Genomic DNA, 25762 nt, shown 5'->3' with positions numbered 1-25762 from the left:
AACCAATTATAATTATATGTATATATAAAGCTTAGATTGGATAAGGTCATTAAAGCTCACATATTGGCTAGATTTTCTTAGCGTTCTTAGTAACAATAGTGTATATTAAGGTTTAGAATTTTAAGCATTATACACTATTTAAGCATTTAAGGCATTCGAACCCTATTTACAACAATTTCAAAAATCTTATGAGTATTAATAAAATTTTCTTCCTAAGTGCACCTCATAAGTTGGTATGCAATCACAAATAAATTTACATAATTTAAATAATATTTTACACAATAAAAGCATCATGAATTATGGCATGAAATATACAATAAAGTAGAAGGACGATAAATATATACCTTTCCAATTTACTCTTTAAACGTTTGAGCTCGGAGTGGTGACTTTTTCTCTCTCAATTTTTCAAAATCCTTATGATTCCCAAAATCCTTAGCACAGAGAAAGATATAAACTTGCAAAAGAATTAGTAACTAAGGCATAGAGAAAGTATGCATGGCACACAGATGATATGCATTAAAACACATGTCATGCAAATTTAATTCAATTTCAAATTTTGGGAAATTGTGCATTTTTGAAATCATTTTTCAATGGGATATGATAACATTCACAAATACTTTCCAAATCTTCCAATCATTTGATTTTACAAAAGCATTTTCAAATTTTAGATGGTCAAATCTTTTCAATAAAAGTAGTAGATGATTTACAAAAGGTTGACCCCTTAAAATAGGGATACACCGAAATATGAGCTGGTGCAATCTTTATGCAAATAGCGGTTAAGCTTATTGCAGCCAGGCTCTAATACCAATTGTTGGAATTTGTATGATCTTGAGAGGGGGGGGGGGGAGGTGAATTGGACATTTAAAAACTTTTCAGCTAATCTAAAAAATTTTGCCGATTCACCATAGTTCATATCCCATTCAACACATATACGTGTATGTAAAATGAGTTTAGCAATGAAAGCAAACATACACGTTTGCAATATCTTATTTAAATCAAATGTGTGTATACAAATAATTTTGACATTAAATAAACATTCATACACATGCTGAAATTAAAGTGTAGGAATTTAAATAAGATAGAGAGAGCGACACTAGATTTGTTATCGAGGTTCGGACAAACCAGCCTATGTCCTCGTCTTGGGCATACCCCCCAAGGATTCCACTATACCTACTAACTTAACCGGGCAGAGCAGAAGCCTTTTACTGCCTCTCCTTACGAGGCAAGGAAAACTCCAGTTCAATTTTTGGGCTCAATCGAACCGGTTTCACTTACGGGGCTAAGAGTCTTTAGTTCAATTTTGGGCTTAATTGAACCGGTCTCATTTACGATGTTGAGACTCCCCAGTTCAATTAACAGACTGAACCCAACCAGCACATGGAAAATGTTTTTGTACATGAAAATGCTTCTGAAAGTACAAGCTAAGATGTACACGTTTAAGCTCAAATAATTGCACTCTAATATGATATTCAATAATGCTCAGTAAAGTAAGTGTGCTTATCTAAATGAGTATTATTGTTCTCTTATAAATATTTTTGCAAATAAATAATATTTGGAGAATCTAGGAATTTAAGCTTAAAAGTATTTGTGCAATAAATAAATTTTCTACCAAAAATTTTTACCAAAGAAATAACTAGGAGAAAACCTAAGCAATACTCTCAAAAATATTTTTCAAAGATAAAAGCTATGTGAGAGTAGAAACAATTAAAATGCCCTAAATAAATTACTCTCCTTCAAAGAACGATTTTGAAATAGATGCATGAAAGAGAGTTGGAGAGACTTGTATAAAATATTTGGCTCCAAAAGAATGATTTAAACAATAAAAAGAATTTCGGGGGAACTTTGATTAAAAATGGATTGGAGAGAAAATTTGAGTTAATCAAAGTTGCTGATATAGAGTTAGGAGGGGGTATTTATAGAGTTTGTGAAAATTATGACCGTTGGGGACACGGAGGTCATTTTAGAAAAAGATTAATGATGTTTAATTAAAAATAACCTTGTTTAACGCGGTAAAAAATTCAACAGTCCGAGAGGCTCGGTCGACTGTACTTAAGGTTCGGTTGACTAAGTGGTTGGGTTTGGTCGATCGGGAGAAATTTGAACTGTAAGGATGGTCGACCGGACTTGCATGGTTCAAGGGCGATTTTCCAAATCTGGAGGTTCGGTCGACCGAGTCATTTTGAACCACAAGGCTCGGTCGACCGGGCAGTTGACATTTCCCACGTCGGGGTTCGGTCGACCAGGGCGTTGCCCATATAATCTTGGCTGATCGACCGAGAGGTCAACTTGTTGACCGAAGGAGGTTCGGTTGACTAGGTCTTGCCTGTATATATCTAGTCGGTCGACCGAGAGGTCAACCTATTGACTCAGTGGGAGTTTAGTCGACCGAACATGCCATCTTTGGGCGTTTCGAACTTTTTCCCTTTATTAAATTGTCCCTAATTATATGATATTTATTTTCAAGACTATGGGGGATATTTTTATGTAATATTTAGGGTCCTAAGGTTAGTCTAAAGCCTTTGAGAAATAACCCTAAAAACTAAGGTGTAGTCTCAAGAGGGGGGGGGGTGAATTTATTGAATATAAAATACTTCATTTAGGGGGAGTTAAACTTGATATCATGATTTATGTTCATCATTGAAAATCATTCAAAATTTCTATTTTGAGCCTTCACAAGATCTATACTTTTGCTTATGGTTTCTCATTGCCTTAGTATTTATATGTTTTTCTTGATATCTTACTCTTTTTGATTGATGTCAAAAGGGGGAGAAGTTTTAGGCAAAAATTAAACATGATATTGCATACCTAAGCATGAATATTGGCTTAACTATGAAAGTATTTGATCTTGAATGATGCTTATTGATAGATGAGCATGATAGTAAATTAGTTTTTGAAATTGATCTTGATATTGTTAAGTTTGTTAAGATGATGCTTATTGTAAAAGAGAGTCTTTTTTTTTTTTTTTTTAAGGCTCACTCAAATTTTTGATCAATTATGAATATTGGCTCAACTATGAAAGTATTTGATCTTGAATGATGCTTATTGATAGATAAGCATGATAGTAAATGAGTTTTTGAAATTGATCTTGATATTGTTAAGTTTGCTAAGATGATGCTTATTGTAAGGGGGAGTTTTTTTTTTTTTTTTTGTGTAAGACTTACTCAAATTTTTGCTCATTGTTTGTCATCATAAAAAAGGGGGAGATTGTTGGCCTTAAAAGGCTTAACATCTTGTTTTGATGACAACAAACAAGCGGAACTTAATATATTTGGTTAAGTGATGACATTTCAGGACTCAACTATGAGAAAGTAAGGTCAAGTGTTCACAAGGATCCATTGAAAGCTTAAAATCCAAGGAAATGTGATCAAAAGAAGCTTAAGGGCATGGATTCCAAGATGATATATTAAAGCTTGAAAATTATGAGAGCATGGATATTAAAGAGAAAGCTCAAAGTATATTAAAGCTTGAAGACAAAGAAAGCATGAAGACTTAAGTGTTTAGAATGTCAAAGTCTTAAAGTGAATTATGGTGTTATCCCAAGAAGGGGGTGAATTGGGTATTTTTAAAAGATTATGACCTTTAAGATCTAATTTCGAAAAACCTTCAATTACAAACTTTTAAGTTACCTAACAACGAGGTTAATGTTTCACAATTAATCAATCTAATATGTGTCTTTGTCAAGCATACACTTTTACCCAATTACTCACAGATGTAACAAGTGTTCAACATACACACAATGCACAAGTAATTTAAATAAAAGACGAAAATTAAAAGGAGTTAAGGGTAAGAGAGATGCAAAATGAATTTTAGGAGGTTCAGCCAACTTGGCCTATATCCTCGCTTTGAGCAACCCACTCAAGAATTCAACTAAATCCCTGCTCCTTTAACCAGGACAGAGCTTCCCTTACAATCCACTGCTTACAAAAGGTGGAACTTCCTCCTACTCCACTACTTACAAGAGTTACAACTTTCTCCTCAAACCCGGTTTATAGCTCGAACCGTGATTATAATATAGAATTACAATTCTGCAAAAATCAATATTGCTTCTAACCAAGCTAGTGAGTACAATAGAAAATCCTAACACATATTCATATGATAAAACTTGAAGTTTAGTATGTATGTAACGATGTAATCGTTATATGAATGATATGCTTCAACAAATTACCCTTTAATCAATATCTCCCAAATATTGATTTCTTAAAAATAAGAACTTTGGAGATCTTAAGGTTTAATTTCAAAAGACTGTATGCAAGAACCGAAAATAAGATCCTTTAAAATAATATTAAATAGTGCTAAGATATATGTTCTTGCTATCCAATAATTTGTAAGATTAAATCTTTGACTAAAACAAGTGACTTTAATAATGCAAAGATTTAAACAAAACTTTTCACAACATGTTTCTCATGAATATGTATTTAGAACCTTTTAGACTTTTCAATCAAGTAGATTTTGCAATAACAAAAATATCGAGTCTTTGAATGAAAATAGAAACTTTAAAATCAGCAAATATTCAATGTTTAGAAAATCCTTTCACAAATAAATTTTTATATAACAACACAAGGATTTTTCTTCTCAATAGGAATAATAGATGTATGAGTATGAGATATGAAAAATCTCTAAGATGTATATATTGAAAACACTAACCAATCCATTGTTTACCAAACCTTAATCACCAAAGCTTGCTTTCAAGATGTGTAAATGAAATCCCATTGAAAAGTTGAGATGATTTGCCTAATGAGTATGGAATTAGTAGAATATTGGCAAAGTCTTGGAATGGAGGCACATGTAGCACAAGATGTGTGAATATCTCTATAAAAGTCTTGCTTCTTGTGTTTTTAGGATTTTGGGAGTGTTTAAATATTGTCCCCGTCCTCAGATTAATTTCTGGCTATTAGATCATGAAAATTAAACACTAATATGTTTGTATTCTCCCTGAAACTTCAGTTCTACGCCCGACATTCGTCGATGAGAGGACACCTCCGTCCATGTGAACCTGAATTTCATCGACGAGAGTCTGTTTGAACTTTTAGAGCTCTCGGTAAATTTTTGTTGACAAGAGCTGGTCGTTCGTTGCCGAGGTCCCTTAATGCATTCGTCAACGAGGCCATGGGGTTCGTCGATGAGGCCTCTAAAAAATTTGCCTCTAAAATTCTTTTTAAGTTAGGACATTTATAAATAAAATTTTTATGAGATGCATGTGTCCTAAGGTCAGTCTAGGGTATATTTTGAGCTTCTAGATATACCTTATAAAATATGCAAATATAGTCAATTTTAAATACCCATTCCCATGACGATCTTGAACTTGATGCTTGCATCTTTATTCTTCTACTCTTTTAGTTCCATGGATTGTGCTAGGTTGTATATGCTTTAATCCTCATGACTTCCATGACTTCTTCACCTTCCGTGCATGCTAAATAATGTTCATGCTCATAATCTTAATGCACAGGTCAAATACCAAGTGATTTGTCATTATCAAAACAAGATTGGACTCATAGAGTCAACAATCTCCCCCTTTTTGATGATGACAAATATACGAGAAAAAATAGAAAATGGGTTAAGCCTAACAAGGCTCCCCCTCAAATAATGCACAATATAAAATTCAGCAATATGAAATATGCTCATATACAATGTAAAATAGGTAATAGTTTTGCACGTATAACTTATGTACTTATGTACTTTTCTCCCCTTACATTCAAAAACTTTTGTAAACTATTTTTGTTATAAACTTATATTCTTCTCCTCCTTTTGACATCAACAAAAAAAGTTATAGATCTGACATAACTTTATTGCATCTTTTAACATAAATATATATATATATATATATATATATATATATATATATATATATATATATATCTCCCTATGTCATTTGTTTCTCTTGTTATTAAGAAACAAGCAAACTCTTCCCCTTTCTAAGGTATATCTGTGTTGTTTAATCAAATTTCAACGTTAATATATACCATATTTCAATTTTTCATAAATATGTGTTAGCTTTGGTGTATTCCCAAGAGGGGGGTGAATTGGTATTTAAAAAGTTATCCCCTATGTTAATTCACTAGCAACAGTATTACACAAGCCTAGGGACAATCAATGCAATTCCAAATGTGCAGATAATATAAGATGCAGAAATTTAAATCATGCACATCATTCACACCATAACATACATGTGCGGTAAATGTAAAGTACAGAAATATAAACAGACACACGATATGTTATCGGGGTTCAACCAACTGTGCCTACGTCCCCGCCTCGGCTAACAAGTACAAGGATTCCACTAATACTCACTTAAAGGGTGGAGTGACACCGATTACAACCAGGTCAATTACCACAGGGCTGACCTCAACCCTAACCAGGTCAATTAAGGGGCTGACCTTAACCAACACGCCTTACCAGGATGGCGCACCTAACTTTCCTAACCGGGTCTAAGCCAATCCGGGACTATTCTAGGGCTAGTCTCCCTCTTCAGGTCCGTGCCTGGAAATGCAACAAATGTGTTTATAATTTTTCGTACGAGGAAATGCTTCTTACACTAAGCTGATTATGTACCACTAAGCACAATGCAATTAATACACTACCAAGAGATAGGATTTGATAAGATCGGTGTAGTTTGAGTGTCTACTCCCAAATATTTATGCAAATATAGCAATCAGTGTGTGAGAGTGTAAATGCTAGGATCTTTGTGTCAAAATAATATTTCAATCACAATGCATAGACGAAGATCACAAGCACACTTCAAATATCTCAAAAGATAATATTTCTCAATATAAACCACAAGAGATATTTAGATTTAGTTTATAAAATAATTTGATCTTTGTGTTCAAGAAGATGAAATCAATCAAAAGATATTTCAACAAAGATCTTTTTGCATATGCACAAATATCTCAACAAAATATTTCTCAAAGTAAATCACACGAGATATTTGAAATCGATTTGCAACAATTTATTTCACAAACAAAAAGCAATACAAACTCTTGAGTATTGCAATGATGATGCAAAACTCACAAGCTCTACGAAGTTTTCCTATGGAAGACTTATTAATGAAGTCTCCTAGAAAAACTTCAAGCTTACTCTCAGATAAAAATATATATCAATCAACTAGAACAAATAAGAGTGAAAACTTAACTAGATACTCACAATAGCACTCTTACTTAACAAGATTTGCAATGAGGATAAGTAAGAATGAAGAAATATAGTTTGGATGTGAGAAATAGAGCTTTTGAGAATTAGAAGATATTTGCTAATTGTTTTGCTAATCTTCTTCTAATTATTCCAAAAGAGGGGGCATATATAGACAACCCCTCAAATATAACTATTAAGGACACATATGGAATTATTAGAAAAATTTTAATTTTTACTATTTTAGCCCTATTTAAAAAAGTTATCTACGGTAAAAATTAGGGGCAACCCGAGAGGTCCGGTTGACCAGAACCATTTCGGTCAACCGAAGTTCATATGGTTCGGTTGACCAAGACATTTTTGAACTTGAGACTCGGTCGACCGAAAGTGCATGTCCGAAGGGTGATTTTCCATTTTTTTGATGTTCGGTCGACCAGGTCATTTTGAACTGAATGGTTCGGTCGACCAGACAGTTGGGACTTCTCCCGAGAACCCTTGGTCGATCAGGTAGTTGGTGTTCATTTTTGTCTCAGTCGACCAAATGGTCAATTTGTTGATCTCAGGGGATTTCGGTCGACCGGAGGTATTTGAACTCTAATGATTCGGTCGACCGGGACATGGTCAATCGTTGACTTGGACCTGGGGTTTGATCGATTAGGCTAAAGTCAAATTGTTGACCCAGGCTGGATTCGGTCGACCGAGGCAAAATGAACTGCCTTGGCCGGTCAATCGAAAGTGCACAATGTGTGCATTTCGGTCCTTTTTCCCTTTGCAATCACCCGAATCAAATAATTAATCATATGTATGCATGAGTGAGTGACTTAGGGTCTCTTCGAAGCCTTTTTCAAAACACCAAAAAAATCCGGTGTCGATCGACCGAAGGGTGTTCCCTAAGGTCCATCTGTGGTCTTGAGCTTATCAATCCTACTATGCAAGTAAGACATTAATTATTATAGACCATATTCTCCTAATTACTATTACAAACCCAAATAATAATGAAATACAATAAACATGATCTTCAGGGTCTTCAGGTCATCACTTCATATGCTATGTGCGTGCACCATATGGTACGTTCAATTTGTCCTGCACACAAACTCATCGACCATTAAATATTAGAGTATTTGTCATAATCAAAAACAGGGATATGACCTATAAGGTCAACAATATGGATAAGCAAATTAGTATATTAAAGTCCAAAATTTATGTGAGCATGTATCCATAAAAATTTAACATGCAACAACCATTCTTTAGTTTTAATACCAAATGTGAACAAATGAGCCAAATTTGAAAATTCTAACGAATTGTGAATATTAATTGATGTTGCTCCCCCTGAGTTATGTAATCTAATATAATTTTAGGCAACTTCTCGACTATACATCAGGCCTAATTCACGTCTAATTTAGATAAACCTATCCTCCGCAAGTGGTTTGGTGAATATGTTGGCCCATTGTTCATTTGTGCATACAAAGTCAAGTGTCACATCTCCTTTTTGCACATGGTCACGAAGAAAATGATGTCTAATTTCTATGTGTTTAGTTTGTGAATGTTGTCGCGACGTCCCGGGAGCGCGTGTGCCCCGGGCGGCGAAATTAAAATCTTTTTAAAATTTTCATGGAAAAATCATGGAAAAGGTCGGAGTCGCCACTAACCTTTAGTGCGGTTAGAACACATGATTACTACCCCGTTAGGGGTAGAATCGGTCTACATTACCAGAGTTGGGGTCGGGAGTTCGGTTACGCGAGGGGAAGGTACGAGCACCCCCTACGCGCCCGTTCTTACGAACGGTACCTAATTAATTTGAAATTATCCCTAAGTTAATCTAATAATTCTTTAAACTACTCCTTTTATGAATTAATAAACACACATGAAAAATGAATAAATAAATAAATATATACATATATTCCCTCAGAGCTTAGGGTACGTGAAGCCCAAAGGCTAATACCCCCCGCAATTAAATCATAGGGATAATAATTAAGAAAATACACTCCCAAAATTTTGAAATTATATATAAATTTTTATAGGAAACTACTAACATGGGAGGTTTTTAATATATGGTAATAGAATAATAAGCCTCACATACCTATTAACATATTATGAATGTCAAAATAAGTAACTAAATACTATATATATTAATATATTAAGGATACTTAATACTAAATATAGTCATATTCTAATAATGATTAATACTAAACATATTTCTATACTAAAAATAGCTGATACTAAAAATACTAGGATACTAATAATTAATACTAACTATATTAATATACTAAAAAAAAAAAATAATTGATGCTAAACATGTGATTAAAATGCTAATTTACATATAATATCCATTAAACCCTAAATTACTAAATATATAATATTAAAAAAAATACAAAAATGCTAAATATGTAATATTTACCAATGTGCTAATATGTGCTATACACATAACTAAAATTATTAATTCACATATAATATCAATAAAACACCAAGCTTAAGATCCTAATTTACTAAATGTGTAATATTACCTTACTACTAGACATGTAAAAATCCTACCTTGATAATACATTATTTAACATTTACAATGGATACAACAAAAGTTTAAAATTAAATATTAAGACATATTTTAACCATAACAATTTTGCAATGACAACAATGATTATTAAATAATACACCTAGCCAAAATACAAACGTGGATATCAACTTAACAAATATTAAAAATCCTATAACAGTAAAAGTTTAACAAGAAAACTCTACAAATATAATCATAAATACTACAAAAGATACAAACATGAATATCAATTATTAAATATCGATGTTAAATAAATAAGTACAATAACAAGTATGGACATGTAATAGGGTATTAAAAAATAATAATAATCCAACAATAATAATATTATTTAATATGTACAATAAATTTAGACATAAATAAAAACCCCTAAATATACTGCATGCAAAAGCACATAGACAATAAATACACGATAAATCTACAAAAATTAATACCATAAGACAATAACACACATATATCGAATGATAAAATATATACCTAATAAATAAAGAGAACACATAGGCTATCACATATCAGTATAAAATAATGAACATGTTAAATCAAGCCACTGCATATAAAAGAAACCCTACAACAATGGGAACAAATCAATTAATATTTATAAATAAAAAATATAGACATGGGTATTAAACATGAAAACAATTAAAGATATGGACATGGGTGTATATATATATATATATATATATATATATATATATTATCTACAATATAACAATAATAAGGATAATTCATAACAATAAATAATAATTAGTAAACAAAAAAACTACCATGCAATATAAGTACAATAATAATAATGCTACACACAACGATATAATATTAATACTAACATAATAATAATATTGTTAGATAATAATATCATAGTAGTACACAAATAATACCATAATATTGCCAATAATAATATACAGAAAATAAAATTATTTAATATGATCAATATGAAAGAAAATATATACGTATACCTATTAACACTAACAGTAATATATATATATATATATATATATATATATGTATATGTATATATATGCATAATATAAAAGAAAAAATATATATATATACATATTGACGCTAACAGTGGTATATATGTATATTTATGTGTGTTGTGTGTGCGTGAGTGTGTGTGCGGCAGAAACAGGAGGCAAGGTTCTCACCAGAACTCACATGGGTGAGTGTGTGTTTGTATTACAATGGCTTACAAAGGGGTGCTGCCGGAGGACTCGGCTGTGTTGCAGGGCGGAGGAAGCCAAGGGCTGGTTGTTGCTGTGAGTGTTGTGGTTGCGTTGGAGGTCTCGGTTGCAGCAACGGGCTTCGGGTGGCTGCTGTGGAAGGGTCGCCAGAGTCACGAACGGAGCAGGGAGGCGGCTGCTGAGGTGTGGATGGTGGTGGAAACAGACGAGCTTCTCGTCGGGGAGTTGCCGAGGCTGGTGGTCTGCGCGGATGGAGGCTTTGCAGATTTGTATCCTCTTCCACAGGTTGTGCACGGCTGGGTCGGAGTCTGGCTCGACGGTGAGGCCGGAGAGGTTAAGGGCGGTGAATGGGTCCGAGCTAGGTTGCAGGTTGATGCTCAGAGTTGCAAGGAGACCGTAATGGGAGGTGGCTGCTTTGGGATGCTCATCTGCTGCTTGGCTGTGGGTTCGGGTTGCTATGAGGATGGATGTTGGGAGAGATGGAGGCCGTGAGGGCTTGGGGCGACTGCAGGAACAGAAAGATAGAAAATTATTTTAGAGATTGCCTCCGCCCCCCCCCCCCCCACTGTGCTGTGCGCCCTCCGCCTCTTATAAAAAAATTTGTGAAAACCCTACAAAACATTCCTTCTTTGATTTTCTTTTTCTTTTTTTCTTTTTTTATTCTTTTATTCTTATGGTAATAATGAAAAAGGAAATAATAATAATAATAACTATCATAATAATATAAGTATCCATAAGATAATAATAATAATAGTAATACTACTAATAGTAAATAATAATAAATAATTATAGTAAAAATAAAAATTAAGATACTATTGGTAAAATAATAATAATAATAATAATAATAATAATAATAATAATAATAATATATCAAAAACAATAAAATAAATGAAAAATAAAAATAATTATAGTAAAGTAAAAATAAAATAAAGATAATAAAAGTACTAGTAATAATAATAATAATAATAATAATAATAATAATAATAATAATAATAATAATAATAGTAATAATATATCAAAAACAATAAAATAAATGAAAAATGAAAATAATTATAGTAAGGTAAAAATAAAATAAAGATAATAAAAATACTAGTAATAATAATAACAATGAAAAATAATAATAATGATAATAAAAATACTAGAAAAATAATAGTAAAGTACTAATAATATAGGAAAATAATAATAATAATAATAATAACAATAATAATAATAATAATAATAATAATAATAATAATAATAATAAGGTAAAAATAAAAATAATAATAAAATAATAGTAATAAATAAATAATAATAATAATAGTAAAAAATTCTAATATTAAAAATAATGTCAATAATAATGAAAATAATAAATAATGATAATAATAATAATAAACAATATAAATAAAAATAAAATAATAATAATAATACTAATGAAAAATAATAATAATAATAATAAAAAATAAAATAATAGTAATAATAGTAATAAAAAATACTAATAATAATGATAATAAAAATTAAAAATAATAATGAAAAAAATAAATAATAATAATAATAATAATATAGAAGTAAAAATAAGTAATAATAATAATACTAATGAAAAATAATAATAATAGTAATAATAATAATAATGAAAATAAGAGGGGACCCATTGTTCTATTTTGGCTAGGGCAAAAATAGGGTGTCTACAGCTGCCCCTCTTTGTAGGCTTAGTTGCTTCAATGTAACGGTAGGAACTCTCCTACGTTTTTGTAGCAACAAGCCTGCAAAGATAAAAGACACCTATTTTAGCCAAGCCATTCAACTCTTTATGGCTTTTCAGGTTAATCAAGAGTTGTTTATTTCTGCCAACCAGAGACGATCTGCACTGAATGTAAGAATCCAGGTTGAGGTACACAGGGATGGCTTGCTGCGAATGTAAGAATCCGAGCCGTAGGGATACGATGATCCAGCCATGGGACACAATGATGGCTTGCTTCGAATGTAAGAATCCGAGCCGTAGGGACACGATGATCCAACCATGGGACACAATGATGGCTTGCTTCGAATGTAAGAATCCGAGCCGTAGGGACACGATGATCCAGCCATGGGACACAATGATGGCTTGCTTCGAATATAAGAATCCGAGCCGTAGGGACACGATGATCCAGCCATGGGACACAATGATGGCTTGCTTCGAATGTAAGAATCCGAGCCGTAGGGACACGATGATCCAGCCATGGGACACAATGATGGCTTGCTTCGAATGTAAGAATCCGAGCCGTAGGGACACGATGATCCAGCCATGGGACACAATGATGGCTTGCTTCGAATGTAAGAATCCGAGCCGTAGGGACACGATGATCAAGCCATGGGACACAATAATGGCTTGCTTCGAATGTAAGAATCCGAGCCGTAGGGACACGATGATCCAGCCATGGGACACAATGATGGCTTGCTTCGAATGTAAGAATCCGAGCCGTAGGGACACGATGATCGAGCCATGGGACACAATGATGGCTTGCTTTGAATGTAAGAATCCGAGCCGTAGGGACACGATGATCCAGCCATGGGACACAATGATGGCTTGCTTCGAATGTAAGAATCCGAGCCGTAGGGATACGATGATCCAGCCATCTCAACCAGTAACAAGGTGTGCAAGCAAAGTATGGAAAGTTGTTACTCTATTTGGAAAATGCGCTTGGGGTAAAGTCCGAATGTCAATGAATGAATCCCTTGTCTTTGGGATCTGTTGCCCTAGTTTCAAAATAAATCAATGTGTGTACGGGGTCAACTTGCCCCAATTTTCCAAGTAAATCAATGTGTGCTTGGGGTCAGTTACCCCAGCTCATAATTAAACACAACAGAAATCTCTCCATCAAGGATGTCAAATAATCATTCGAAAGCTCAAGACAAGTGTGAAGGGTGCTCTATTGCTGCTTGTGATGCTAGAATGCAATGATATGCTGCTATATGTATGCATGTTGCTAACTTATAATGCAATGATGTGTTGCTATTAATATGCATGTTACTAACTTGTGATTATATGTATGCATTTTTATTTTTTGTATAATGTATGAAACGCACAATGGCGATGCATGAAATGTATGGTAATGCGTGAAATGCATGACAATGCATGTAATGCAGGGCGATGCATAAGATGTATGGTAATACATGAAATGTAGGTAATGCATGCAATGAATGACAATGCATGTAATGCAGGCAATGCATGAATTGCATGGCAACGCATGAAATTTAAGTGATGCATGAAATACATAGCAATACATGAGATGTATGGTAATGCATGAAATGTATGATAATGTGTGAAATGCATGACAATGCATGAGATGCATGGTAATACATGAAATGCATGACAATGCATGAGATGTGTGGTAATGTGTGAAATATAGGTTAATGCATGGCAATGCATAAGATGTATGGTAATGCATGGAATGCATGGCAATATATGAAATCTAGGTAATGCATGAAATATATGACAATGCATGAAATTTGGGGTAATGCATGACAATGCATGAATCTTTTCTCCTAATGCACTTGTGGTTAATGACCTCATCTTTGGTCTCCACATGAAACTCGCCATATTTGAATGGATCTGTAACTGATCTTGGCTTAATCTTCTTTATTCATCCAGTCATGAAAGTGATCGACTCAGCTCAAAAATCACAAAATCTGCCCCAGTTGAATGGACCTACAACTGATCTTGACTCTGATTTCCTATTCCAATCCGATAAGAAAGTGCTTGAATGGGACCTACTCAACTCGGAATTTGCCCCAGTTAAATTCATCTGCCACCGATCTTGACTGTATTGTTGGATTCCTTTTGAACTTGACATAACATTTGCTGCTCTTTCTCCACAAGGATCTTCTTTATAGAAATTTCTAGTGATTCTGTAACTCTTTGACTATCCATCCTTCTTTAATGCTCTAAAGAATAAGAAGGGTTCCTTTTTTTTTTTTTTTTTTTAAGGAACGAGGAATGATTATGCAACTATGACAATCAATTTGCTAAATCAAAAGGCCGTCTGCACTAAATAAATGTTTTACCATGTTTCAATGCTATTATAGGAAAAATTCATGCCTGTATTCAAAAGTCATGTAACGTTGATTTCCCAGCTTAGATGACTGTCATTCTCTTCAACTGCCCCTGTTTCATCAACTCATGCTTTGATCTCAAGATGGTCTTTAAGACTCGGGACGAAACGTAGGCTTAAGGATGTAGGATTTCAGAATAAAAGGGAAACTAAGGCTCAAAAATACCACCCCAAATAATGTTTTATGCTCCCAGTTCAAGTTGAGGCGTTTTGCAAGATGTTGACCGAACTTGTTATTTAAACAAGCTACCTACGTACCTTTTTAGGATCAGGTCATTACGTAGTTCAGACTCAGTATTGAGTCTGACAAATTATTAGAGACAATAATGTATACCAATCTGGTTAGGACTTTCATTTGGACCGTAATGTAGGCTAAGGGTATAGGTTAAAGAAGAAAGGAGTTACATAAGGCTCAAAATCATCAATTTCATCAAGGGTAATTTGGTCAAAGATCACATATGTAGTAAGTCTCTTATTTTCTTTCTTCCTCTTCTTCTTTCTCTTTCCATTTGCTTTTACTGCTCCCTTTTGTTTTTCTCTTTCATGAAGGGATTTTGTCATTTTTGTTTGGACTTCATTTGGGACTAATCCTTTAAAATTTCCCCAGTGTGGGGTGTGATCCTTTGACGGGTTAATCAATAAATGAATTTTTCAGGCTCAAAAGGGCTTACAAAAGATTTCTTCTTTAAATTTCTTTTGGATAGCAGAAAAATGGCCTGCCATCATTTTGGTAATGATTATTGTCTCAAATGATTTGCCAAACGCTAAGGGACCCAAACCCAGGTTAGCATTCTGGTGATCTGACTTTTAAGAAAAAGCTGGTTTAACATTCAGGCTCAATTTGGTTAACAAATGGTAAATCATTGTTTGGGTTCTTTTCAAGGATGACTGGTCGACCAAAGAGGGCCATTCATCATTTGATCAAAACATGAGTGATTAATTGATAGGAAATTATCGGAACAGCCCAGCCACTTCGTTGAATTCCTTAGAAAGTAAAAATAACGTCTGAATTCAGTGATTGTTTCATCCTTTATCATCTCTTTCTAGCTCATGAACACTGGCAATATTACTTTCCCTATTCGGCATGAAACATAAGCAAACAATATTTGGCAACTGGACTCGTGATGCAAGTAAGATGCATAATTCATTTTATTGAATATAGAAAATCTTCCGAGACACATACGTCCACGGATCACAAAATGCAAATAACAATGAGGAAAAAGAATATCAACTAAAAAGGATTAGATAGTCAAAAAGCTCAGTACTCCAACACTTTAGCCTCTATGGATAACAACTGAAACCATTGATTTGGGAACCTCTCTGATATGTTAACCACTTCCTTCCTCGTGTTTGGGAAAAGGATTCCCCTGGACCCTTGGTTGCTTGACATCGAAGGTTAACCAACCAGCCTCTCTCAATGATTGTACTTTATGCTTAAAGGCCCAGCATTTTTCAATTGAATGGCCTATTGCCTTAGCATGATACTCATAGTGAGCATTTGGGTTGTACCATCTTGGGTAAGGGAACTATACCAATGCTCCAGGCGTAGGCGCAACTAGATGTCTTTCAACCAATTGTGGAAATAATTCTGCGTAGGTCATCGGGATACGGTCTATCTTTCTGACTTTCCTCTGGACACCTCTATCTTGTGTTTGAACATGGGCGGGCATGACCAAAGGCCTTGTGCCTGCATGTACAGTCTGATCATCATGGTGTCTAAAAACGAGGTTGCTTTTAGATTCGATGTGCGAGACTGTCTAACAACATTGCTCTTGTGTCATTTGGGCTTTCTTACTTTTCTTTCTATCAACCCATTTAACAAGGCTTCGTTCTGACTCCGAGCACTTTGCTTTCCCCATATTGATTGCATCTTCAATTTGCTCTTGGATGACTGCCCGATTGGGACTATTCTTGGGGGTCCTTTTAGGGAAATGGGCAACACATGGATATGGGTAAACTACTTTCCCTTTTCCTATCATAGGGCAACTCTGGGCTGTCATCTCCCTCTTTTGATAAGAGCAATCGCTCGTCTTCTCCTCCCTACTCTTTGAAATTAGAACTGCCTCCTGGCGATATTGAGTCATAAAAGCGCGATCTAGATCTCTTCATGTATATACTTTTACTTGGCGACGCCATTCTAGAGCTTCCCCTGTTAAACTACTTTGGAAACAATGGATGAGTAGATCATCATTATCACAATATGCGGCCATCTTCTGTAAATACATCCCCAAGTGAGCTAGTGGACACTCAGACCCACTAAACTTTGCAAAATTTGGGACTTTGAGCTTTTGGGGTAAGATCGAATTTGACAATAGACAAGGATTGAAAGCATCCGATGAACCAGACATGTTTGCCTTTTGCATAGCTTGCAGCTGTTCTTCCCAGACTTCATTCTTATGATCCATTTCTTCATTAGGTATCTGCTCTTTGCCCATTTCTTTAGCTATTCCCCTTTCTTGAATATTAGGATTGATGAAGGGTGGAACTTGGACATCTCTCTCCAGTTGAGGTTTCATATCCTGGGTTGATAGGACAAATGTGTGTAGGCTTAAGCCTAGACCAGCTAGCGACTCCATCAACCATGGTTGGAACAAAGGCTTGTTTTCAACTGCCTGCTTTGGAAGTCGTGTAGTTTGGCTTCATGAGGGGGCTACCTCCTCCATCTGATTCTTAATTTTTTGCACATCTTGATGGACATCTTTAGGATTTGGTGCGGGAGAGCACATCTGACCTTCTAGATCCTTCCGCATGAGTCTAACCCTTTGTCAAGAACTTAAAAGGATGTGCAGAAACCGTTCTGTTTCGCCTGCTTTTAGAATTTCAAATCTCGATTTCACCACCTTGGCACACTGGTTTTACAGGAAATTGGGATATGATTACTGACTCATTGGAGATGACTATGCATGTATAGTAATGAAATTGAGCATGGAATGCACGATAAGGTTATGCAATGGGTGTTTATGCATGGATGCAACTAGTGCACTTATACATACAAATAATGATATGAACATGTATTCGACTTATTGTGCATGACTATGTGTGAAATTATGCATGGATGCAATGTAACCTAACTAACTACTTAGCCAGCATTCTAGAAAAATTCCACTAATGAACATTTCAAAGATTAAAACGACCATTGATGGGTGACGATTTCAATTCAATTTCTCCCTCAACCCTTCATTTCCTTGATGATAGTCTATCTACCTTAGATTCCATGAAGGGTCAGATTATGTTCTGAGGTTAGGGTTGACCCAATCTAGTCAACTCGTAGGATTCATTCAATGCAGACTTGTGGACTTAAATGTGTACTTGGGCCTCAAGTATTTTAAAATATGGGCTTCGAGCTATTTCATGATGGGTTAAGGCCCTAGTTGAAAAGGAATTGGGCTTGGATTACTTGAAAAAATGTTGGCCCAAATTTTTAGGCAATGGGGTTGAAGTCCTCTTTTGAAATCTAGGTTTGCCCCTTTTTGAAACTTTAGGCATGGGCTGAGTTTTTGCTTAGGAAAAGGTCAGACCCAAGATTTGTTTTTAAAGAATTGGGCCCGAGTTATTTGAAAAGGGTTGGGCCGACCAATATTTTTAAAATGTTTGGGCCAAGTGCTTCATTTTGAAAGGATGGGCCTTTATCTCATTACTGGACTTTTTCTGAATACTGGCTAAGTAGTATGTAAGTCAAAAATGAATGCAGAATGCATGGTATAATACAAGGTATCTCACACCATATATACAACATACTATACATGGTGAAGGATGTGGCTCTTGTCCCAACCCAGGGTAGGTACGTATATACAGGGTTCTTCATGACTCTATCCAAGTTAGGGAAGACTATGGACAAGTATGTGTGGGTAGGCTCTAACCCTATTGACAAAAGGTCCCCAGTTTGGAATTTCATCCTCCCCCATTGGGGTCCGGATAAAACCCATACTGAGTGGAGTAGTTCGCGGGTCCCATCAAGCTCTGCCACGAAGGGACTGACGCTATTACACTCCTATCTAATCCTAGCAGGTAAAGCTCGGGTATAGAGCGTGAGAGTGTGTGAATTCAAATTTTAATTTAATCCCACTATCCCCTCATTTATTCACATGCTATAAACAATATGGAAACAAGATATCTACCATTAATATATATATATTCAAAAGATAAGGAAACACAATATATGCAATTAATATGTTTATTCACAAAAAATTTGGAAACAAAAGAATAAGGAAACAAAATATTTACGATTTAATATACAAAATATCTATAATTACTATACTTATTCAAAATATCTTACAATTAATATGCTTTTTCAAAGTATTTGGAAACAAAATATCTACATTGAATATTCAAAAAAAAATTAGGAAACAAAATATTTTTAATTAATTAAGGTTATTTACAAATTATGGAAGTAAAATATATACAATTAATCAAAGTTATTTACGAATTATAATATTCACAAAATAAGGAGTAATTAAAAGATTTATTAAATTTGAACTTGGGATAATTTCTAATTAATTATTGGCTTGACTCTCTAAGTGGGGTCCCCAGCGGAGTCGCCAAGCTGTCGCGACGTCCCGGGAGCGCGTGTGCCCCGGGCGGCGAAATTAAAATCTTTTTAAAATTTTCATGGAAAAATCATGGAAAAGGTCGGAGTCGCCACTAACCTTTAGTGCGGTTAGAACACATGATTACTACCCCGTTAGGGGTAGAATCGGTCTACATTACCAGAGTTGGGGTCGGGAGTTCGGTTACGCGAGGGGAAGGTACGAGCACCCCCTACGCGCCCGTTCTTACGAACGGTACCTAATTAATTTGAAATTATCCCTAAGTTAATCTAATAATTCTTTAAACTACTCCTTTTATGAATTAATAAACACACATGAAAAATGAATAAATAAATAAATATATACATATATTCCCTCAGAGCTTAGGGTACGTGAAGCCCAAAGGCTAATACCCCCCGCAATTAAATCATAGGGATAATAATTAAGAAAATACACTCCCAAAATTTTGAAATTATATATAAATTTTTATAGGAAACTACTAACATGGGAGGTTTTTAATATATGGTAATAGAATAATAAGCCTCACATACCTATTAACATATTATGAATGTCAAAATAAGTAACTAAATACTATATATATTAATATATTAAGGATACTTAATACTAAATATAGTCATATTCTAATAATGATTAATACTAAACATATTTCTATACTAAAAATAGCTGATACTAAAAATACTAGGATACTAATAATTAATACTAACTATATTAATATACTAAAAAAAAAAATAATTGATGCTAAACATGTGATTAAAATGCTAATTTACATATAATATCAATTAAACCCTAAATTACTAAATATATAATATTAAAAAAAATACAAAAATGCTAAATATGTAATATTTACCAATGTGCTAATATGTGCTATACACATAACTAAAATTATTAATTCACATATAATATCAATAAAACACCAAGCTTAAGATCCTAATTTACTAAATGTGTAATATTACCTTACTACTAGACATGTAAAAATCCTACCTTGATAATACATTATTTAACATTTACAATGGATACAACAAAAGTTTAAAATTAAATATTAAGACATATTTTAACCATAACAATTTTGCAATGACAACAATGATTATTAAATAATACACCTAGCCAAAATACAAACGTGGATATCAACTTAACAAATATTAAAAATCCTATAACAGTAAAAGTTTAACAAGAAAACTCTACAAATATAATCATAAATACTACAAAAGATACAAACATGAATATCAATTATTAAATATCGATGTTAAATAAATAAGTACAATAACAAGTATGGACATGTAATAGGGTATTAAAAAATAATAATAATCCAACAATAATAATATTATTTAATATGTACAATAAATTTAGACATAAATAAAAACCCCTAAATATACTGCATGCAAAAGCACATAGACAATAAATACACGATAAATCTACAAAAATTAATACCATAAGACAATAACACACATATATCGAATGATAAAATATATACCTAATAAATAAAGAGAACACATAGGCTATCACATATCAGTATAAAATAATGAACATGTTAAATCAAGCCACTGCATATAAAAGAAACCCTACAACAATGGGAACAAATCAATTAATATTTATAAATAAAAAATATAGACATGGGTATTAAACATGAAAACAATTAAAGATATGGACATGGGTGTATATATATATATATATATATATATATATATATATTATCTACAATATAACAATAATAAGGATAATTCATAACAATAAATAATAATTAGTAAACAAAAAAACTACCATGCAATATAAGTACAATAATAATAATGCTACACACAACGATATAATATTAATACTAACATAATAATAATATTGTTAGATAATAATATCATAGTAGTACACAAATAATACCATAATATTGCCAATAATAATATACAGAAAATAAAATTATTTAATATGATCAATATGAAAGAAAATATATACGTATACCTATTAACACTAACAGTAATATATATATATATATATATATATATATATATGTATATGTATATATATGCATAATATAAAAGAAAAAATATATATATATACATATTGACGCTAACAGTGGTATATATGTATATTTATGTGTGTTGTGTGTGCGGCAGAAACAGGAGGCAAGGTTCTCACCAGAACTCACGTGGGTGAGTGTGTGTGTGTATTACAATGGCTTACAAAGGGGTGCTGCCGGAGGACTCGGCTGTGTTGCAGGGCGGAGGAAGCCAAGGGCTGGTTGTTGCTGTGAGTGTTGTGGTTGCGTTGGAGGTCTCGGTTGCAGCAACGGGCTTCAGGTGGCTGCTGTGGAAGGGTCGCCGGAGTCACGAACGGAGCAGGGAGGCGGCTGCTGAGGTGTGGATGGTGGTGGAAACAGACGAGCTTCTCGTCAGGGAGTTGCCGGGGCTGGTGGTCTGCGCGGATGGAGGCTTTGCAGATTTGTATCCTCTTCCACAGGTTGTGCACGGCTGGGTCGGAGTCTGGCTCAACGGTGAGGCTGGAGAGGTTAAGGGCGGTGAATGGGTCTGAGCTAGGTTGCAGGTTGATGCTCAGAGTTGCAAGGAGACCGTAATGGGAGGTGGCTGCTTTGGGATGCTCATCTGCTGCTTGGCTGTGGGTTCGGGTTGCTGTGAGGATGGATGTTGGGAGAGATGGAGGCCGTGAGGGCTTGGGGCGACTGCAGGAACAGAAAGATAGAAAATTATTTTAGAGATTGCCTCCGCCCCCCCCCCCCACCGTGCTGTGCGCCCTCCGCCTCTTATAAAAAAATTTGTGAAAACCCTACAAAACATTCATTCTTTGATTTTCTTTTTCTTTTTTTCTTTTTTTATTCTTTTATTCTTATGGTAATAATGAAAAAGGAAATAATAATAATAATAACTATCATAATAATATAAGTATCCATAAGATAATAATAATAATAGTAATACTACTAATAGTAAATAATAATAAATAATTATAGTAAAAATAAAAATTAAGATACTATTGGTAAAATAATAATAATAATAATAATAATAATAATAATAATAATAATAATATATCAAAAACAATAAAATAAATTAAAAATAAAAATAATTATAGTAAAGTAAAAATAAAATAAAGATAATAAAAGTACTAGTAATAATAATAATAATAATAATAATAATAATAATAATAATAATAATAATATATCAAAAACAATAAAATAAATGAAAATGAAAATAATTATAGTAAGGTAAAAATAAATAAAGATAATAAAAATACTAGTAATAATAATAACAATGAAAAATAATAATAATGATAATAAAAATACTAGAAAAATAATAGTAAAGTACTAATAATATAGGAAAATAATAATAATAATAATAATAACAATAATAATAATAATAATAATAATAATAATAATAATAATAATAAGGTAAAAATAAAAATAATAATAAAATAATAGTAATAAATAAATAATAATAATAATAGTAAAAATACTAATATTAAAAATAATGTCAATAATAATGAAAATAATAAATAATGATAATAATAATAATAAACAATATAAATAAAAATAAAAGTAATAATAATAATACTAATGAAAAATAATAATAATAATAATAATAATAATAATAATAAATAAAATAATAGTAATAATAGTAATAAAAAATACTAATAATAATGATAATAAAAATTAAAAATAATAATGAAAAAAATAAATAATAATAATAATAAAATAGAAGTAAAAATAAGTAATAATAATAATACTAATGAAAAATAATAATAAGAGTAATAATAATAATAATGAAAATAAGAGGGGACCCATTGTTCTATTTTGGCTAGGGCAAAAATAGGGTGTCTACAAATGTGATATAGGATTCTTTGAGATGTTTATTGCACTCATATTGTCGTATCTTATAGGAATTGTGTCATAACTTAATGCAAAATCCATAAGTTGTTGCTTCATGTATAGCATTTGAGTACAACAACTTCCAACCACTACGTATTCAGCCTCGGCTATGGACAGAGCAATTGAATTTTGCTTCTTTGAAAACCAAGATACTAAAGAATGTCTTAAGAAATGACATGTGCCGCCCATGCTCTTTCTATCCACTTTACTAGCGGTAAAATCAGCATCTGAATAGCTAACAATCTCAAAGGATGTATACTTAAGATACCATAATCCAAGTTCAACGGTACCTATCAGGTATCTAAGTATTCGTTTGACAACTAATAAATGTGACTGTGTAGATGCAACCTGAAATCTTGCGCACAAACATACACTAAACATTATATCAGGCTTGCTGGCAATAAGATATAGTAAGCTACCAATCATCCCACGATAGAGCTTAACATCTATTGGTATACCTTATTCGTCTTTGTCTAATTTCAAAGAAGAGCTCATAGGTGTCCTTAGTATTTTTCCATCTTCCATATTAAACTTTTTGAGCAAGTCTCTAATGTTCTTCGATTGATTTATAAAAATTCCATGTTTTGCTTGTTTGATTTGAAATCCTAGGAAGATATTGAGTTTACCCATCATGCTCATCTCAAATTCATTTTAAATAGTACTTGCAAACTCATTGCACAACTTTTCATTTGTTGTTCCAAAAATGATATCATCCACGTATACTTGAATTAGGAGCATGTTATCATTCTTAGATTTTATGAATAGTGTTGTGTCTATCTTTCCTATGATAAATTCATTGTCCAGTAGAAAACCACTTAACCTTTCATACCAAACTCTAGAAGCTTGCTTTAAACCATACAAGGCTTTAGTTAGTCTATAAACATATTTTGGATACTTGGGGGGTTGTTCTACATATACCTCTTCACTTGTGTAGCCATTTAAAAACGCGCTTTTGACATCCATTTGATATAGTTTGAAATCCTTGAAAGCAGCATAAACTAACAATATACGAATGAATTCCATTCTAGCTACAGGTGCCAAGGTTTCCTCAAAGTCTATTCCTTCTTCCTAGTTAAATCCTTGACCCACTAGTCTTGCCTTATTTCTAACAACTATCCCATGTTCATCTTTCTTATTCTTATATATCCATTTTGTTCTAATAACTGCCTATCTTCAGGTCTAGGAACTAATGTCCACACTTTATTTCTCTCAAACTGGTTTAACTCTTTTTTGCATGGACATCACCCAAGATTCATCCTCAATTGCTTCACTCACATTCATAGGTTCTTCTTGAGATATGAATGCACAATGACTAGTCATATTTCTAAGTGAGGATCGTGTGACTACTCCACGTGATGGTTCACCTATTATTTGATCAATGGGGTGATTCTTTATGTACGTCCATTCTCTAGGTAGTTCATTAACCTCATTTTCAATTTGATTATTTTTAGAAGATGGTTCCTTAATTTCATTTCTCTTATTTGAATAATTTTCAATATATAGTTTTTCAAACTCCTTATTTATCTCAATTTCATCCTCATCAGTCTTTTTAGAGAAAGGATTTGACTCATCAAATACTACATGGATAGATTCTATAGCAGTTAATGATCGTTTATTATATACCATGTAGGTTTTACTATCTAAGACATATCCTAAAAAAATACCTTCATCTGATTTCATATCAAACTTTCCTAAGTGTTCATTATCTCTAAGCAGAAAGCATTTATAGCCAAAGACATAAAAATACGAGATGTTTGGTCTATGACCATTCCACAATTTGTAAGGAGTCTTATTTAGAGATGGTTTAATCAAAACTCTATTTAGAACATAGCAGACATTATTCACTACTTCAGCCCAGAATTACTTAGGTAGTTTATGTTCATTGAACATTATTCTTGCCATTTCTTGTATAGACCTTATTCTTTGTTTCAATTACACCATTCTTTTGTGGTGTTCTAGGAGCGGAAAAGTTATGAGCTATTCCTAATGAATTACCATAGTCTTCTATGCCTCGATTTCTAAACTATTTACCCTTATCACTTCGGATTTTTGTAATTGTACATCCATTTTCAGTTTGAGTTTTCTTGTACAGATTTATGAATTGTTAACACGCTTCATCTTTATGACCTAAAAATAGCACCCATGTATATCTAGAATAATCATCCATTATAACAAATGCGTATTGTTGACCTGATAGGTCACACCCAGTTTTGATTATGATAAATACTCTTGGTAATGATGATTATACTAAGGCTTGCATGTAGGTTCACTGTGCACGTGTATTCGTGCTGAAAGGTATATCATGATGGCATGCAGTGTTTGTGCTGAAGAATGAAGACTTGTGTTGTGTATTTGTATTCATTATTTCATTTCTTCATTCTGGGATGTAAATTTAATTATGGACTGTGCACTCCTATGACTTGTAGTAATTTGCATCATGCATGGTA

The sequence above is a fragment of the Malania oleifera genome, chromosome 10, assembly GCF_029873635.1.
Source record: "Malania oleifera isolate guangnan ecotype guangnan chromosome 10, ASM2987363v1, whole genome shotgun sequence".
NCBI lineage: Eukaryota > Viridiplantae > Streptophyta > Magnoliopsida > Santalales > Ximeniaceae > Malania > Malania oleifera.
The sequence above is the reverse complement of the archived record's forward strand: the minus strand, read 5'-3'. Positions refer to the sequence as shown.